This window comes from Coregonus clupeaformis, chromosome 2 (genome assembly GCF_020615455.1).
Source record: "Coregonus clupeaformis isolate EN_2021a chromosome 2, ASM2061545v1, whole genome shotgun sequence".
Taxonomy (NCBI): Eukaryota; Metazoa; Chordata; class Actinopteri; order Salmoniformes; family Salmonidae; genus Coregonus; species Coregonus clupeaformis.
Window position 1 is genome coordinate 25481684 of NC_059193.1, and position 18820 is coordinate 25500503.

The 18820-nt window shown below is 44.5% G+C and overlaps 1 protein-coding gene across 4 annotated transcripts in view; it reads left to right on the plus strand.

Moving 5' to 3' along the window:
* Positions 1 to 18820, plus strand: part of LOC121532159 (fibroblast growth factor 13) — a 169224-nt gene that overhangs the window by 32982 nt on the left and 117422 nt on the right. Inside the window, exons 1-2 of one of the 4 annotated variants that reach the window (XM_041837943.2) lie at positions 2483 to 2650; positions 2791 to 2869. The exons of the other annotated variants lie outside the window; for them this stretch is intronic. The gene's annotated coding sequence lies outside the window, so the exon portion shown is untranslated. Of the gene's footprint in view, positions 1 to 2482; positions 2651 to 2790; positions 2870 to 18820 lie in introns of those variants that run through there. 4 annotated transcript variants of the gene reach the window in all.

Genomic DNA, 18820 nt, shown 5'->3' on the forward strand with positions numbered 1-18820 from the left:
TGTATTAGCTGAACATGTGAGCCTGAGCCAAGTATAGTGATGCCCCGTCTGTGTATGATCTAAATGTGTGTGTTTGTGTGTGTGTGTGTGTGTCCTGCGTGCATGTGGTAGACCACTGAGGGACAGATGGTTGCTCTGCTCCTGTGTTCCCTCCTGTCGGTGCCTACTCAGTTCTTGGCTCCCAGTCTCCATCCTGCCTTGGCTGAGGGATCACACACACACACACACACACACACACACACACACACACACACACACACACACACACACACACACACACACACACACACACAACATGTGTGTTGTGTTGTGTGTGTGTGCTGGCCGCAGTGTGAACATCCTGTGTGTGTGTGTGTGTGTATGTGCTGGCTGCAGTGTGAACATCCTGTGTATGTGTGTGTGTGTGTGTGACATGTGGAGGCAATAAGGAATCATTTATGTGTAGACTGGAGCCTTATGATTTATTCAGAGAGAGTGGATTGAGGAGAAAAGGTTATATTCCCAGCTTGCACTCGAGTTGATGACTGCTGCCCCAGCTCCATGCACACCACACTGAATTAAACCCTGCGTGCCCTGGCGTACGTGTGTGTGTGTGTGTGTGTGTGTGTCAGAGTGTGATAGAGAGGGTACTGTATGTGGAACAAGCTCTCACAGTCTCACTTCAGAATTACACGTTCAACCACGTTCTCCAAACGTCAGATTTAAAAAGTTAAGGGTTATGTTTAGACACTCATTCTGAATGGTTAACCTACAATTTCCGCGACCCCGTGCAAATCAATTAACATAATATAAAAATCCCCATCAAAATCCGTCTGTTTAAGCTAAAGATATGTTTTTTTGCATGTGCTGCATCTGCGGCGAAAGGTGGCAGAGCTAGAGCGATATTTGTCAGACAGGTTTTCTCTCAGAAACATCTTTAGAGTCCGAACAAGACTCGTCTTAAGGTCCAGTTAAAAAAATTAATGGAAGTATATATGGAGATAGTTTAGTGCCTAAAATAAGGGGATATATAAAAAAAACAGTTTCCTGATCTCTTCAGAACAAACTTCCTTTGTACTATCTGTTGTTCCATGTAGTGAATCTGTTATTCAATGTGTTTCTATTGGCTAATAGCAGTAATGGCAAATTCAATGTTTAATCCAATACATTTGTATATATATTTTTGATACATTAGGGGGTCTTAAAATTCCAAATCAAATAGCAAAATAATCTTTGGTATGACCATCTTAAAACAATACCATATGTTACCCCCGGTTTAGACAGTGCTTAGACTCTAGAGGGTCTAAGGTTTGGGATAGGGTTAAAATAAAAAATTAAAAAAACAATGTCCACAACTGGAGTCAATGTTCTGATCCAGAGTCATGGGATTACAGCTATCCACAACCCCTATCCACAATACCCTAGCAAAACTCAAACCTACTTCATGGTCATAGTACTCACCATTGCCCCTAGTTGCCAGTTTTGAAGGCACATCCTGACATCCTCAGGACATGGATTAGTCGTCCAATTTCAATGTCAATTTTGAACAACCTGGCTGGTATGTGTGGTGGCCTCATCCTTTTGACTCTCTCGCTCTCTCTCTCTCTCTGTGTTTGCTGTGTTTTGTAGCAGACTTGAAGGCTGATCAAACGCTGGGACTGTGAGAGCAGGTTGACAGAGAGCAGGGTGCTTTGCTTTGTTTTCTCCTGTTTTAACTGCCTGTCTGACTGTGTGTGAATAGGCTTTTAACACACACAGGAACAGGACCATACAGCTGCCTTAGTGCCTTACTGGTAGTGACTGGTCCTCGGAAGATCACGTTCACAATAAACCCCATCACCCTTATTGGGCATCAAAGTGTGATTCTGAGACAGAGGTTCCTCTGATGATTAGAGGTGCAATTGTCATGCACTGGTTTTCAGAAGACATCTTTTGGGAAATACATTTTGCTACTTTGCTGTACTGAGTTATTTGTCCTTTCTAGAAAATTCTGAATTCCACCATAACTAGCCCCAGACAGTGATATCTCTTGTGTTCCTCACAGTGAGAGCCGAAGAGGAAGCCCAAGGAGGGTGTTCCTCTGTTCCTGCTATCTCCGTCCTTAGTGAACCTCAGCCATTCTGATAATTATGTCTTCCCCCTAAAACAAAAATAGTCTAAATCTAACCGGGTACTAATTACAGGGATGCTGATGTGATGTTATGTTGCTCGCTGCTTTCCTAAACTACATGGAGCTGAACTTATTAAAGACACGCTGGAGCTAATTGATGTTTGTCTTTGCAAAGCGTCTCTCCGCCCGCCGCTTCCCGCTAATGAGTCGTTGCTTCTTCACAGCGCCCTGCCTGCCCTTTGATCACAGCGGAGATGAAAGAGCGAGAAAGGGTCAATGGGGTCCTACCGATGGTCACTTTTCCAACAGGCAATGGTTAGGACACCCCACACAGGCTTGTTAACAGGCAGTGCCCGGTGTGAGTGTGTGGGGTCAGAGTTCAGAGGCCCACTCTGAAAGTGTGAAGTTGTCGGAGACGAGAGAGAAAGAGACCGAGGGCATGGTGTAATAATGAGGGGTGATACAGGGACAGTGGACAGGGAGAAGGATTTAAAATATGGCATACAGCTGTGTTGAAAGGGGAATTTATTTGTGCAATATACTGAAAGCGATGTGATGGCTGTAAGTACCAATGAGATGGGCAATGTAGCAGAATGTTATATGAATGTTATATGAATGTTATACTAATGTTATAACCATGTTATATTAATGTTATAGAAATGTTATATCAATGCTATAACCATGTTATAACCATGTTATAGCAGTGGTAAAGCCACGTCAGACTTCTGTTTTTTGAGGACGAGAAGAGATCTGCCCCACCTCCACTCCTCTCACAGTCAGGTATGAAAGTAAGACATTGTTAACATTGTTGCAACTGTGTTAGAACAAAACAGGAGGTCTCTGTGATACCATGGGCATGGGGACTGTTCCATCTGGTGTGGCAGTCAGTCAGGGTGTCATACTGCATTGGTTGGCTGTTCTGTGCTCCTGCCGGTCACATTATACCCACTGTGGGGGTACGCTTGGAGCAACCAGGCATTTTTAGCCCAGGTTTGGCCACAGTTCCGGCATGAGACACCAGAGATGTGTGTTGGTGAGTCTAATTTTAGGTATGTGTGGTGGGGTGTACATTTTTAGGTGTGTTTGTGTGGGCCACAGCATGACAGAGAGCCACTCCCCTCCTTGAGTCACTGGAAGCACAGTATTCCATCAGAAAGCCCTCTACCCCGATCACTCCAAATGAATAATGCTGTTGTTAACAGTGGAAAGATTAGAAGAGAGTCTGTAATACAGAGAGAACACAGCATTAAGAGATCTAGCGCTCTACTGGGCCCTGGCACCGAGGGAGAGAGAACTGGGCACAGAAAACTGTACAGGCAGATCGCCACTATATCTCCCTTTTACACTGACTTACTATCCACATTTGACCTATGGCCAATGCCCAACAAATCCACCTAAGACAAGATAAGGACTGTTTCCAAGGGGAAGCCGATTTGCAGTCATTGTGGGGACAGTCAACGTTTCAACCTTCCACACTTGACCATGTACTTTGTGATCATGACGTGTGTGTCTGGCAATGCATGTTTCGCTGATCATGTGTGTCTGGCCATGCATGTTTCACTGACTGTGTGTCTGGCCATGTGGGATGCACCCATGAGTGTCTGTCTGGCTTGGCGTGTCTGTGCGTGTCTCTGGCTGCAAAGTCTTTCTCTGCCTCTCTCGCTGTCTCTCTCTCTCTCGCTGTCTCTCTCTCGCTGTCTCTCTCTCTCTCTCTCTCTCTCTCTCTATCTCTCTGCAGATTGAGTGTGCCTGGGATAGGGCGCTGTCTGTGTGTTGACGAGTGTCTACACAGATAACCTGTGACTGGATTCACTGTCTGTCTGCACCCTCCTCCTCTGGCCTCTCACTCTTTCCTACCTTCTCACGACTGAAGGATCCATAGTCGTTCAGACCAAATGCATCTTCTGTTCATCTCTCTGTTCATCTCTCTTCCTCTTTCTCCGCCTCTCTTTTCTCTCGTCCTCTCTCTCTTGCTCTTTCCTTTTCTGCTGAGCCCACTGAGGTGCCCAGAGTCTGCATGAAATGGCTCTTAAACTCTTCGTCCTTCCCCTCCCCTTGCCCTGCCGTCTGAGACAGTCTTGTGTTGTAAATGTGAACGGTGCCCCTTTACACAACGAGGCTGAACTATCTCAGGCCAGGAGGTTTATGGTGCCCTGTCTGTGATATTTGCATGGGGCTTGATGGGGAGTAGTAATAACGTGAGAGGACAGCGATTGGCAGGGGGACATTAAGGTCTGCTGTGAAAGTATCATGTCACTTTATGGAGCAGCACAGCGCAGTGGTGACCCTCCCTCATCCCCCTCTCTCTTCATCCACCTCTCTCTTCATCCACCTCTCTCTTCATCCACCTCTCTCTTCATCCACCTCTCTCGTCATCCATCTCTCTCTTCATCCCCATCTCTCTTCATCCCCCTCTCTCTTCATCCCCCTATCTTCATCCCCCTCTCTCTTCATCCCCCTCTCTCTTCATCCCCCTCTCTCTTCATCCCCCTCTATCTTCATCCCCCTATCTTCTTTCCCCTCTCTCTTCATCCCCCTCTCTCTTCATCCACCTCTCTCTTCATCCCCCTCTCTCTTCATCCACCTCTCTCCCTGTTGCCTTCAGGCGGCTTGCCACTTAGTGCTACTGTACCTTTCTACAGAGGTGTCTTTTCTAAGAGGAGAGCAGATGGGATAAGTATTTTGAGAGAGGGAGAGAGAGAGGGAGAGGGAGGGAGGGTGATAGAGGAAAGATAAGTCTTCAAGACACATTGAACGCCTGCGCGCACACACACACAGAGACACACACACACACACAGTCCCTCTCTGCCCCTAAGTGCCTCTGTCGATGTGCTGCAGAATGGGCTTCCCTCATCTGACACCCAAGAGTCTGTTACCTGTCATTCTCCATCCCTCCCTCTCTCCTCTCCTTTGGGTCCTATTATCTTCAAGCCTCAATGGCTTCTCTTGTCGTTGTCCTCTACTTGACTTCCAGACATTCAGCAGGTAGGTCACATGGGACACTGACATCACACCAGAGGTATGTGATCATGGGTAATTCAGGAGGAGAAGAGGTGGTGGAGGTGGTTGTGGTGAAAGGAGGAGCGGAGGGGGTGTCCCATGGTGCATTGTGAGCACTTGAGGAAATGCTAGTAGCTTACAAGCAGCACTGGTCGTCATGGCGTCCCTGCTCTCTCAGCAGTTTGTTGCCAAAGTAAGTCCCCCTGTGGGTACGGCTGGGGCGTGATGACAGCAGCCCAGACCAGCTCAACCCAGTTTAGAACAGTAGACTAAATACCAGCACATTAAAGTCCAGCTCAGTATAGCCCAGTACAGCCCAACCTAGTCCAGTCAAGCTCAGCCCAGTTAAGCCCTGCTAAAGTCCAACCTCAGCCCTAGACCAACCCACCCTAAACTAAGCCTCTGACCTGCCTAATGAGTGGGAATCACCCATTAGGCCTCATCACCCACAGTGCTTTTCCAAATCAGCGGCTTGCGTGTCGGGCAAATGAAGTTGATGAGTGCGATGGCTGAGCCCTGTGTGGCTGAGTGGGTAGCAGGGCGGGCCGCTGGGGTGGCCGGATTAACGCTGTCACACTGCCTCTGAATGGGCCTCGTTAAGTGTGTCGGAAAAGGAGGGCCTGAAACCTCCACAGAGACAGAGGTGTTTAAGAATCCAACACGCACGCCTGCACACACAGCCCTGTTTACATTTACATTTTAGTCATTTAGCAGACGCTCTTATCCAGAGCCACTTACAGTTAGTGAATACATATATATATATATTTTTTTTTATACTGGCCCCCCGTGGGAATCGAACCCACAACCCTGGCGTTGCAAACGCCATGCTCTATCAACTGAGCTACATCCCTGCCGGCCATTCCCTCCCCTACCCTGGACGACGCTGGGCCAATTGTGCGACGCCCATGAGTCTCCCGGTCGCGGCCGGCTGCGACAGAGCCTGGATTCGAACCAGGATCTCTAGTGGCACAGTTTGCACTGCGATGCAGTGCCTTAGACCACTGCGCCACTCATGTAGGTCAATGCAGGCTGTATACTCTGCGTGTGTAGGGGATGTGTGTTTAGTGTGTGTGTGTGTGTGTGTATGTAGAAAAGGTGGACTGCATGAGAAGGGTTTGACTGGTTCAGGGTGTCATCATGGAGCGTCAATAATAATGCAGATTAAATGAATTGGAGCAGGAATCCAAACAGTAAGGTTTTATTGCACACAGACACAGGCGCACATGGGGAAAGGTTGCAGGATAATGTAATGGCATGTAAGGCCGGTGAGGTTGTGTGAGTTGTGATAGGAAGTTGTGGTTCTGGGGGATACAACGCATTACATTATACACACAAAGCAAAGTGCCATAGCTAATAGAATGTAAAAAGTATAACTAACATGCTAACCAAAACAAAGGTCATTGTCTTATCCTGAGTTCCGTAGATATTGGGAAATGAAGTATTCTAAGGAAGGTATAGCATCATAAACAGTCTGATTGGCAATAAACATACAGGCTAGAAAGTTAGTATTATACAATTCTCCATACATATAAAAGGCACTTCCTTCAGCGTCAGGTACACACAACAAAGGCCCATGAATAAAGACTTCAGCCGCCCCATGCCACCACTAATACTTAGGTCAAACAAGCTGCTTATATAGGTGAGGAAGGGAGAGGAATGGTGATTATCAGAGCGAGTTCAGGTGTGGTGAGTTGGCAGGAGAGGAGGCATGTCCAGAGGGTAATTAGGGAATTGGTGAGATGGCATTATCCTTCAGAACAGTGTGTTTGTATATGTGTATGTGCGATGTGCGTGTGCACATGTATGTGTACGTTTGTGCAATTGTGTGAGCTAGCGCATGTGTGTATGTGCCTCACAGATCCGATGCCCTTGAGGCAGTGCTAGGATGGCGATGCGGATGAGCTCAAGTTACATCTCACCTTTAAATTCCCACTTCATTATTCATGTGATAAATCTAAATCGGAGAGAGTTGACAAAATAGACTATTTCCAGAAACTCATTAAAATAGTGTTAAAGAATCTCTGATGTTACCAACATCAAAGATGAACAGCCTATATATGTGTGATGTCACACTATCTCCTCAAATCGTTTTGGGGGACAGGAATTAGACAGATGTACTTCTCAGCTCTGACTTTAGTTCACTCTGAGGGTTGTTCATTGATATAGAACAGTGTTCCTTTTGAGAAAGCTGGGCTCGTTTGAAAGCCCAACCCAGCTCTGTGATCTGTGTCAGACACCTTGCTTTCCTCTCCGCCCTGTGCTCCGCGACAGACAGTGAGTTATGCGTGCTGTGGGTATGATCACTGATACACACAGGGATTGGAAGTTTGATCCTATCTCTCTGTTTTTCTCTCCTCCCTTTCTCTCTCTCTCTCTCTCTCTCTCTCTCTCTCTCTCTCTCTCTCTCTCTCTCTCTCTCTCTCTCTCTCTCTCTCTCTCGCCCTCTCAACCCCCCCTGCTCTCTCCCTCTCTCTCACACTCTCTCCGTCCCTTTCTCTCAATTCAATTTCAATTTCAATTTAAGGGCTTTATTGGCATGGGAAACGTGTGTTAACATTGCCAAAGCAAGTGAAGTAGATAGTAAACAAAAGTGAAATAAACAATAAATATTAACAGTAAACATTACACTCAGAAGTTTCAAAAGAATAAAGACATTTCAAATGTCATATTATGTATATATACAGTGTTGTAACAATGTGCAAATAGTTAAAGTACAAATGGGAAAATAAATAAACATAAATATGGGTTGTATTTACAATGGTGTTTGTTCTTCACTGGTTGCCCTTTTCTTGTGGCAACAGGTCACAAATCTTGCAGCTGTGATGGCACACTGTGGTTTTTCACCTAGTAGATAAGGGAGTTTATCAAATTTGGGTTTGTTTTCGAATTCTTTGTGGATCGCTGTAATCTGAGGGAAATATGTGTCTTTAATATGGTCATACATTTCTCTCGCTCTCTCTATCTCTCCCTATCTCTCTCTCTCTCGCTCTCCCTCTCTGTCTCTCTCCCTCTCTCCCTCCCTTTCTGTCTCTGATGGTTTCCCATGTTAACTGTAGTAATGGTGGTGGTGTTGGGAACTGAGACGAGGTTATTCATGCAGAATTCCTTCCCAGGCTGACTAAGGCTGAGGACTGATCCGGCCTGACAGGTGTTATGGCGGAGCGTCATATGCTGTGATTACACTCTGAGTCACGCTCCTAATCGGCATGACTTTGCCAAAAACAATGTACCACTCTGGGCCCATGCTAGAGTCACATAGGCTGTCCCAAATGGCACCCTATTCCCTCTATAGTGCACTACTACCAGAGCCCATAGTCTGGTCAAAAGTAAAGCGCTATGTAGAGAATATGGTTTCATTTGGGACACTCAAATACTACAGCTAGAATCACTCTACCACTCTACTCATGGTTTCTTTTGGTCTCTAGCTTCTTGTAAAACTGACCTGGCCTTGGGTTCAGGGCTGTATTTTCTGAGACCCCCTCCTGTCTCATTTCAAGACTACTGTCTCTACCACTCATAGCTGGCAGCCATTTTGGTCATCAGCATCAAGGTCGGAGTTTGGGTGTTCACTTAGTTGTTAGTTCAAAGGTTTATTTAAGTCAGTGCAGTCACAGATTGGTCACTAAACTGGGGGGGTGATATGTTCAGGAATGATGGGCCAGTGCTTTATGGCCAATGAATCTGTGTTGTTTACCTCGTTGACAGATTAGGCTGCCTGCAGTGTGTTTGTTTACATAGATTGAGAAATCTTCCAAGAAAGATTAGTCAATGATGTTACCCAATTACAGATATGACTTTAGACAACAGTAGTCTCTCTCTCCCTCGTTCCCTCTTGTCCCTCTTTCCTGTCTCTTCAAATGAATGTATTACCTGAATGACAGCTCCTCTCCTCTTCATCCTTCCATTCCTGCTCTCTTGCTGCTGTACCCACAATCCCCTGTGGATGATGTCGCCACAGTCTAGCAGGCAACAAAGGTCATGGAAATCCACTGCTTGTCATCATCGAGTTGTGTATTTTCCTAACCTTTACATTTTCACTACCCGGCACGGAAGGCCATACTATCTTATATAATTACACAATAGAATATAACCTTTTTCTCTCTTAGCCCCTTTTTGATTGCTATGATATTTCTGTAGATTAGAGTTTGACACGGGAGTGAGAATTCATTCCTGTCTTGTCCTGATCCCGCAGCAGTTCTATAACCCCTGAACTTTCCTGTCCCGTCCCGATAATAATCACTCCTGCCCCATGCTCATTTTTCGTGCAGAAATATGGAGGCTATTGTGTTTGTTTAGAAAGTATTGAAAATGATTTCAGCAATGCAATATGAGACTGTGACATATGGTTTTCTTACCTATCTTAGTTATGCACTGACTGTAGGCCTAAGTAGCTCTGGATAAGAGCGTGTTTTAAATTACATAAATGTAGATCGATTAAGCTGGAGGATGCGGACAGAGACCCTAGCAGGATGGTCTGCTCAGCACAGCACCTGCATAAAACTGTAGCATATAGCTGAGCACTGAGCACATATTAACATTTACAACACATTAACATTTACAACATGAACATGTTTAAAAAAAACTGAGCAGCAGTAGGCTACTGCATAAGTCAATCTATTTTTTTTCCACTCTTCACCTCAGATGGCACGGGTTTAGTTAAATACACAAACAATTGGGTTTGATGGTAAAGTTGTTGTCCCGCTCTCCTGTTGGTAGCCTATTTGATTAAACCGCAGCATTTTTTACAAACCGTGTACTCGGTTCCTTCATTGTCAAAGACAACTCCATAAAATGTTGCTAAAACATAGCTCTTTCCTTGGCTCTAATGTTAATGTTAGTGATGGGTCCTTGGCTGCAACAAGAAGTTGCAATTCCTCTATTGAAGGCTTCATCATTTAGCCTACTGACATAGTTTGGCATCTGAGGTAGCCTAGTGACTGGCTACAACTGGAGTGAGGCGCGAGAGTCAGCTGACAGAAGGGGGAGGGGGAAATGACCCCTTCTTATTTTTTACTATAGTAGGCCTAGCCTACACAGTTGTTGTTTTTTATTAAATGCTCCATACATTACATATTTCCGTCCCAAAAACGGTGTTTATAACTATTCTTGTACTGCCCGTCCTGTGGACTGTAGATCCTGTCCCATCCTGTCCCAAACTTGACTCTAGAACTTCACTCCCATTCCTGCCAGAATCCTGCAGGAACCGCAAGACACGAGTTTTAGAACACCTACTCATTCAAGGGTTTTTCTTTATTTTTTTACTATTTTCTACATTGTAGAATAATAGTGAAGACATCAAAACTATGATATAACACATATGGAATCATGTAGTAACCAAAAAAGGGTTAAACTAATCAAAATATATGTTATATTTGAGATTCTTCAAATACCCACCCTTTGCCTTGATGACAGCTTTGCACACTCTTGGCATTCTCTCAACCAGCTTCATGAGGTAGTCACCTGGCATACATTTCAATTAACAGGTGTGCCTTCTTAAATGTTAATTTGTGGAATTTCTTTCCAATATAATGCACTTGAGTCAATCAGTTGTGTTGTGGCAAGGTAGGGGGGTATACAGAAGATAGCCCTATTTGGTAAAAGACCAAGTCCATATTATGGCAAGAACAGCTCAAATAAGCAAAGAGAAACGACAGTCCATCATTACTTTAAGACATGAAGGTCAGTCAATACGGAACATTTCAAGAACTTTGAAAGTTTCTTCAAGTGCAGTCGTAAAAACCATCAAGCGCTATGATGAAACTGTCTCTCATGAGGACCGCCACAGGAATGGAAGACCCAGAGTTACCTCTGCTGCAGAGGATAAGTTCATTAAAGTTACCAGTCTCAGAAATTGCAGCCCAAATAAATGCTTCACAGAGTTCAAGCAACAGACACATCTCAACAACAACTGTTCAGAGGAGACTGTGTGAATCAGGCCTTCATGGTCGAATTGCTGCAAAGAAACCGCTACTAAAGGACACCAATAAGAGAAGAAACTTGCTTGGTCCAAGAAACACGAGCAATGGACATTAGACCGGTGGAAATGTGTCCTTTGGTCTGGAGTCCAAATTGGAGATTTTTGGTTCCAACCACCATGTCTTTGTGAGACGCGGTGTGGGTGAACGGATGATCTCTGCATGTGTAGTTCCCACCGTAAAGCATGGAGGAGGAGGTGTTATGGTGTGGGGGTGCTTTGCCGTTGATACTGTCTGTAATTTAATTAGAATTCAAGGCACACTTAACCAGCATGGCTACCACAGCATTCTGCAGTTATACGCCATCCCATCTGTTTTGGGCTTAGTGGGACTGTCATTTGTTTTTCAACAGGACAATGACCCACCACACCTCCAGGCTGTGTAAGGGCTATTTTCCCAAGAAGGAGAGTGATGGAGTGCTGCATCAGATGACCTGGCCTCCACAATCCCCCGACCTCAACCAAATTGAGATGGTTTGGGATGAGTTGGACCGCCGAGTGAAGGAAAAGCAGCCAACAAGTGCTCAGCATATGTGAGAACTCCTTCAAGACTGTTGGAAAAGCATTCCAGGTGAAGCTGGTTGAGAGAATGCCAAGAGTGTGCAAAGCTGTCATCAAGTTAAAGGGTGGCTATTTGAAGAATCTCAAATATAACATATATTTTGATTTGTTTAACACTTTTTGGTTACTACATGATTCCATATGTGTTATTTCATAGTTTTGATGTCTTCACTATTATTCTACAATGTAGAAAATAGTAAAAATAAAGAAAAACCCTTTAATGAGTAGGTGTTCTAAAACTTTTGACCGGTAGTGTATATTAACGGAATAACCAGTGATGATATTTGGGGTTATTCTTAGAATGGGCCTTTATCTTAAAGAGGAGGAAATGGACGATGCTCTGTCGGGATGCTGTATCTCTCCCTCTGTGACATTTGCATCAAAGTATGTTTAAATTCCAAATGGCAGAGGGGATGTTGTAGCAGAACTGAGTGATGAAACTGGCTAGCTCATTAGCTGCATAAAATGGCCGCCCAGCCCAGACACAGAATGGTGATATGATGTTTCTGGGGTGGTTGAGTGCTTAGGATTTCCGATTTAGGAATTGATGCCTTTCCTACGCACTTCTTGGTAGTTGGTATTCATATAAAATGACACAGCATTTTATAAACCTTACTTTGGGAAGGTTGATATGTTGATATGCTTCAGTTTGCTGCTATATGACTGGTTTCAAATTTGTTTCCAGCGATTATAAGTTAAAATAGATCTAAAACAAGTGTCATGTATAGTTACAATTCCCTTATCCAAATGGATTACTCATTTACATAGCTCTTATCAATAGCTCTTATCAAGTTGTAAATTACAGTGCATGGTGAATGTACTGTAATTAAAAAAAAAAAAAAGTACATGCTTTTTCCACTTGGAACCGGTAGGTTCACTGAACCTTATTCACACGTAAAGTTGGTGGAATTATTAGGGAATTAAGTCAAGGTCAGAATACGGTGTATCTGTAGACACACTTCCGCCACACCTTCATTTATTCAATCTCCACCCCAAACAAATAGCAGGTGAATAGCATGCTGTTCTCATGCTGAAGTTCAAGGTCAGAATACACATAGAGAGAAATGTGCATAAAAGGGAATAACGTTCCATTTACCCACACTTAACTCGGGTTGGAATCGGGGCCTAAGTCTTTCTCTAAGAGGTGGATGAAAGACAGAGAAAACATAGTGCTGTACAAAGTACCAATCTCAAGTAACAGCAGCTCTCAAGACAACTGGTGAACTAAAGGCCTCATGAGATTCCATTGTTCGTTGTTCTTTGCGACAAACGGACACAGCAATGTAGAACTACAGCGACTGAGTTAGTGCCCATCTTTGTCTGGAAGCATTACTACAAATAGCTTTGTGGTGCATATTCATGAACATCAAATATTCACATAACATAAGCAAATCTAACACTTCAGAGGATATTCAAAGACCATTACGATAACAAAGTGGTTTTGTCAAGAGACCCGGAGCATCTTACATATACATTACATGACCAAAGGTATGTGGACACCCGCTCATCGAAAATCTCATTCCAAAATCATTGGCATTAATATGGAGTTGATCCCCCCATTGCTGCTATAACAGCCTCCACTCTTCTGGGAAGTCTTTCCACTAGATGTTGGAACATTGCTGCGGGGACTTGCTTCCATTCAGCCACAAGAGCATTAGTGAGGTCGGGCATTGATGTTGGGCGATTAGGCCTGGCTTGCAGTCGGCGTTCCAATTCATCCCAAAGGTGTTCGATGGGGTTGAGGTCAAGGCTCTGTGCAGGCCAGTCAAGTTCTTCCACACCGATCTCGACAAACCATTTCTGTATGGACCTCGCTTTGTGCACGGGGACATTGTCATGCTGAAACAGGAAAGGGCCTTCCCCAAACTGTTGCCACAAAGTTGGAAGTACAGAATCGTCTAGAATGTCATTGTATGCTGTAGCGTTAAGATTTCCCTTCACTGGAGCTAAGGGGCCTAGCCCAAACCATGAAAAACAGCCCCAAACCATTATTCCTCATCCACTAAACTTTACAGTTGGCACTATGCATTGGGGCAGGTAGCGTTCTCCTGGCATCTGTCAAACCCAGATTCGTCCCTTGGACTGCCAGATTGTGAAGCGTGATTCATCATTCCAGAGAACGCGTTTCCACTGCTCCAGAGTCCAAAGGCGGCGAGCTTTACGCCACTCCAGCCAACGCTTGTCATTGCGCATGGTGATCTTAGGCTTGTGTGCGGCTGCTTGGCCTGGAAAACCATTTCATGAAGCTCCCGACGAACAGTTATTGTGCTGACATTGCTTCCAGAGGCAGTTTGGAACTCAGTAGTGAGTGTTGCAACCGAGGACAGATTATTTTTTACACGCTACGCGCTTCAGCACTCAGCCGTTCCGTTCTGTGTGCTTGTATGGTCTACCACTTCACAGCTGAGCCGTTGTTGCTCCTAGACGTTTCCACTTCACAATAACAGCACTTACAGTTGACCAGGGCAGAAATTTGCCGAACTGATTTGTTGGAAACGTGGCATCCTATGACGGTGCCACGTTGAAAGTCACTGAGCTCTTCAGCAATGCCATTCTACTACCAATGTTTGTCTATGGAGATTGCATGGCTGTGTGCTCGATTTTATACACCTGTCAGCAACGGGTGTGGCTGAAATGGCCGAATCCACTAATTTGAAGGGGTGTCCACATACTTTTGTATATATAGTGTATTTTGCTTTTAAAGCAGGCCTGCGGTAAACGGTAGGAATATTTGTATCTGACTGACATGGTGTACTGTACTACACAGTGCTCCATGTAGACATGGCTATAGCCACGCTAGTTATCTGCTAATGCATGTTTTTAATGATGAGCCCTCCTGGTCTCCCGGACAACCAGCCATTTGAAGAGAGCAGGACGGGCTTCGTCTTTAATGATATCCCTGTCAGTAATCATTGGCAATTTAAACGCAGGCCAAGTCCGCTATACCTAATCAACAAAGAGGCACTCAGGCAGATAACTGTGATGTAGCAATTAATTCTTAATTGATACAATTGTTCCCTATTAAATAGGTATCAACCATTGCAGACAGCCAAATACTCCATGGGGACCACCATTGGGTTCCTCAATACTGTGACATTATCCCGTTACATCACGATCCATGCACCAACGACAGCACCAGCGATCCTTGCCCCTCGCCCCCTAGCCCAGTGGCTGTTGTCATGGTGATTATCTGCAACAACTTGCAACTGCTTGGTCACGGTTGTTTTGGCACATGCTCCTCCTCTTGCCATCCCTGTTCAAACGTACACTCAGTCCTGTCATAGTAACACTAAGGCTAGCACTATTACCGTGTAACCGACGGTGATGGATGAAGACTGTCATGAAAATAAAATAACCATTGTATATATATAATTTCTTTGGGGGGTGGGGGGGGTTGGAACTAACAGCTGACTGCGCGGTTTCCTTCCTCTCTGGCAACTGAGTTAGGAAGGACGCCTGTATCTTTGTAGTGACTGGGTGTATTGATACACCATCCGAAGTGTAATTAATAACTTCACCATGCACAAAGGGATATTCAATGTCTTCTTTTTTTTTTTACCCATCTACCATTAGGTGCCCTTCTTTGCGAGGCATTGGAAAACCTCCCTGGTCTTTGTGATTTAATCTGTGTTTGAAATTCACTGCTCGACTGAGGGACCTTACAGATAATTGTATGTGTGGGGTACAGCGATGATGTAGTCATTCAACAGTCATGTTAAACAGGGAATTGTTGATATGCTGCAAAATTCTAGATAACTTTGTCTTTAGAAAAATGTGCCACAAATGCATTTTACGTACAGTACATTTCTTTAGTGTTTTACAGATAGAAAGATGAACAAAGTATTTATCCACAATCTGCTCTGACTAAGTTCGGTCCTGAAGTTTCTTAACTAAATTAAACCAAAATATTTTATTTAATCCGGTGTTCCGAAAAATTGATTTGCCGGATATGCAAATATGCACATATTTAATGTGATTTCACCTAATTTGAATATTTTAATTGAATATTTTAGAAAAATTGTAATACCAAAGAAGTATTATATTTGTATCTACATTCAACTGGTAAAAGTTGATTGTGATATGATTAAGAGAGAAAAAAATCCCTGAATAGGGTGTGGTGCCTGGCCTTAACAGGAAACAGGTATAGTAAAAGTCTGTAGTTCATCTTGGCCCATGCTTATGTGTGAGAGAGTGTCACCTACAGCACTCCTGAGAGGCTGGGCAGCAGGTACACGTGTGGTGCTCAATTACCACATTCACACAGAGATCGCAAACCCTCGAGAACCTTCTTCTTTCTGCCAGCCCTGTCCGCCACTGCCAGTGAGGGCTGTCTGCCACACACGTCAGCCCCTGACTTCTCTCCCCGTCTCTCCCCTTCTCTCTCCTTCTCTCTCCTTCTCTCCCCTTCTCTCCCCTTCTCTCTCCTTCCCTCTCCTTCTCTCTCTCTTTCTCTTCATATCTCTCCACCAGCTGGCCCTATTTCTAATATGTCTGACTCCACAAGGACAAAACAAATATTTGCTGTGAATCTTTCGGCAGCTATTTTCTGTTTTCAGGTGAAAGACAATACGGTTAGTTGCTGAACTTGCTGTAAACATGGGACCTGTATCTGTCAGTGGTGCATCAAACCTCTCTAATGTAGATTCAGTCTACGAGTGTGACACACAGCCCCTCTGACATCACTGGATTGGCTCCTCAGATGGTCAGTTACAGGAATCAGGGTGAAGCAAATGTCCTTTTGCATCTGCCAATTCAATTACATTGACTGACAGTTGCCACGGAAACATGTTTCTATTTCGGGGCTATGTTGTAAAGGAGGCTATAGAAATGCTATTGTTTTCCTAGAGCTCAGGTAACATAGTGGTCATCAAGAATGGTGGTTTAATTCTGTCCTATTACGCTGCTGTTGTGATATTGCGTCAGGTGGTTAAAGGGAGGACATGGATTGGCTTCCTGCTGTGTTGATGTTAGTGGGTATTTTTCTTGTTGTGGTGTTGTGTATCAGGTTCGCTGTGGGTGGGACAATAACAAGATGTGTGTGTGTTGGACATGAGTTAGTGGCAAGGACACACACACTGCTGCTGTCTTGGTCCAGGTCTCTATTTTTATCACAATGAGACTAATCTAGATAAATAAAGGTTTTTTAAACACACACACTACCCCACCACTCCAACCCCCCAAACACACACACTACCCCACCACTCCAACCCCCCGCTGGCCCCTCTGTTGTGCTCTGATGTGTGGGCTTGTCCTTTAGAAGCACCTCTCTTAAATCACAGGGTAGGACCCTGGAGAGACGAGATGAGAAGTGCTAATTTTAGCCTCAGTGTTTTGGACCGGTCACTGGGGTCCTGTGGGGACCATTTATCTAACAGATGGTGACCTCTGCCCTATTTTGACTCATGACCCACAGCAATCCCCTATAAAACCTGTACTGTCCCAGGGATAAGAGAGAGAGTCAGCGTTGGAAATGACACCCTATTCCCTATAAAGTGCACTAGTTTTGATCAGGGCCCGTAGGGCACTATGTAAGGTATAGGGTGCCATTTTGGATTCAGCCAGATAGAGACTGCAATAGTTACTGTATATCCAGACTATTATTACATTCTCAAAGCCAATCTCAGAGAAGTAGGAATGAAAGATGTTCCCTGGTTGCTCTCAGATGTCAGTTTATCATGTGTGTTATCGGGGAACTCTGTTGAGATTCCCTCCCTCTCTCTCTCCCTTCCCCATTCTCTGTCAGTGAGTGGCAGGAGTGGGAGTGGTAGCTTAGCTCGCCGTGCTGTGTAGGGTATTCATAAAAGATACACAGCTACACGTCAAGATGGCCTGTCTGAATTATTCATGTTTAGGAGTAGGAGCTAAATCCTACTCTGTTATCTCTCTTCCCCTCTCTCATTCACTCTCTCCCTCTCTCCCTCTCTCCTACTCTCTCTCTCTCTCTCTCGCTCTCCCTCTCTCCTACTCTCTCTCTCTCTCTCTCTCTCTCTCTCTCGCTCTCTCCCTCTCTCCTACTCTCTCTCTCTCTCCCTCTCTCCTACTCTCTCTCTCTCTCTCTCTCTCTCTCTCTCTCTCTCTCTCTCTCTCTCTACTCTCTCTCTCTCTCTCTCTCTCCTACTCTCTCTCTCTCTCTCTCTCTCTCTCTCTCTCTCTCTCTCTCTCTCTCTCTCTCTCTCTCTCTCTCTCTCTCTCTCTCTCTCTCTCTCTCTCTCTCTGTGTGTGTTTATGCTCTCAGGCTGTGTAATGGGTTCCATGTATCCATGAAGGCGACGTGTTCCATAGCAGTGGCATCTAATGTCCCGCTCCTGCACGCACTGACACACTCACAAATGCACACACATGCACACACACACAGATGTCCACGGAGAGCCTAAACCTCGGCTGCACTATTCCTAAACGTTCTTCTTTGTAACCATGCTTTATTTATCAGGCCTTTGTCCTCCACTTCCTCCATTGCTAATTCAGTGACAAGCTGGAAATAAATGACGTCATAATAACTTAACATAAGGAACAAACAGTTTCTTACTGTATAATGTGATAGGACAGGCTTTATGACTGTGATGCCCTTTCTTACTGTATATAGTGTGATAGGATAGGGCAGGGATCATCAACTAGATTCAGCCGCGGGACAATTTTTTTCTTGAGAGAATGGTCAGGGGGCCGGAACATAATTACAAATAATTTGTAGACTGCAAATTGACCGCAAGAAGCCCAAACATATATAATATTTGACTAAAACTTTGCTTACATTTAAATACGATCACATCTCTCTATTATGCATGGGAATACTTGGGAACAGATTCCCAAAATTAAAATCATTTCCTGGTATCTTTTACAGTCTTATGTCCAAACAATGAAAATTATAACTTAGTTTTTTGCTCAGAAAACTTGGGGGCAAAATAAAACCAGTTGGGGAACCCTGATATAGGCTATATGACTCCGGTGCCTTTTCTTACCGTATAATGTGATAGGATAAGGGGATAGTCCCTCTTCTCTTCTTATTAGCACAGTACGGTTTATCTCTCAGTAGGTAGCAACAAGAACAACATTCCAGAAAAGCCATCTTTTTAATGCAGCCATGAACATTTCTTTAATGCCAAGCATCCTATAATGGCTCATTTTGATGTGTTGCTAAGATGAAAGCCGGTACTAAATGCTATTGTTTGTTTCCGGGCAGCTCTGGGCTGTGAGGCTGC